Below are 1481 nucleotides of genomic sequence, written 5' to 3' on the forward strand. Positions count from 1 at the left end.
ATATTTAGAAATGTTGAGTTTGCTTGGTAGATTGTTCAGAAGAATAGGAAAAATAATGTGAATGGTGGATCGAGAAATAAAACATTGAAAGTAAATAGATAATAATGCATGTGAACTTCTAAGTAATGGAGTAAATTGGGAATGATTGTTGTTGCCATATACTTATACATGTATATATGGTTAATGATATGAAAATATAAGATGTATTTAGATGAAAATTGCTTAAGATGGTTGAAATGGGCACCTAATGATATAATCAAGTTGCCGGTACACGTTACGTAAAGAATTACGCAAGTAAGAGATATGAATTCCATTAGTCAAAGTATGTCAAATGTAAATGAATGTGTAAGGATTAAGCGGGAAAGAAAGGTGTTCTAGCATGATGTAAGCTATAAAAATGATCATGAATGTATGACTAAGAAAGGAAAATGAGAATGATTAATGCTAAGTACATTAAGCTTGGTTATTGCTAAGAAGTGTGCAAATAGAAAAGGATTGCCGTAGCAAATAACCAAAGGAGGAAGCTTAACTGGATAAGTGGCGAAGTGATATCCCGTATGGTGAGGTGAGTAAGGGGTGCCGATTTTAAAATTTTCGTGCTATATATATTGATTTACTTAGTAAGCATTGATGATTTTCTTAATTGTAATTATAGATAGCATAAGCTGCTAGCCTTGTTAGGCAATTTTAAAATGGATTTACAACAATTATATATTGCTATTGTGGAAAGCATGAGTTGGTAGAAACTAAGGAAGTTTGAGGATACAAATTGTTTTGAAAGGAGTTTTGGATATAACTATAGATAAACCATATATGTAAAGAGTTTTAGAAATCGAGAAACAAGCCTTTCACGATGTTTACATCAAAATCTATGCCTAGTATTTTTGTGTGATATGCATAGCTTGAAGCATTTGTTAAATGATTTAAAATGCAAAGTTTTGAGCTTCGGTTTTATTCCGATCTTTGTAAAAGTAATTACACCATGCCATTTAACTTGAAAAGTAATTTCAAAGGGTTATTGAACCTTGATTTTAAATGATTAAAAGGAAAAGCCTTAGAAAAATTTGATTTGGTTTTAAAAATGATTTTGATAAACCGAGAGCGTCGAGAGCGTCGAGAGTGACCCTTATGCACAAGTGAGTTCTAGCTAGAGAACCTTTAGGTCACTAATGGGTTGTTAGACATGGCTGGGGCCATAGTCCGTGATATACGTGGCAAGGCAACAGGTTGTTATAAGTGGCTAGGCCATAAGTCATATTGACGGTTGCAACTGTTTGATTCTCCAATGTCAGCCAACTTCATTGAGACTACCATGGCTATGGGGATTCGATGGAGCAGAGCTCTTGGATGTTATTATGTGGAACTGGATCCACGGGTGATTATGATACTTACCTACTCGAGAGCCTTGTGAGTTTTCAACGCATACTCTTTTGCATGGTGGAGAATTGAGATTTCTTTGCAGCTCCCTTGGTTTGAATAAA

The sequence above is a fragment of the Theobroma umbraticum genome, unplaced genomic scaffold (genome assembly GCF_002168275.2).
Source record: "Theobroma umbraticum cultivar Fairchild unplaced genomic scaffold, ASM216827v3 scaffold_39.0, whole genome shotgun sequence".
Lineage (NCBI taxonomy): Eukaryota > Viridiplantae > Streptophyta > Magnoliopsida > Malvales > Malvaceae > Theobroma > Theobroma umbraticum.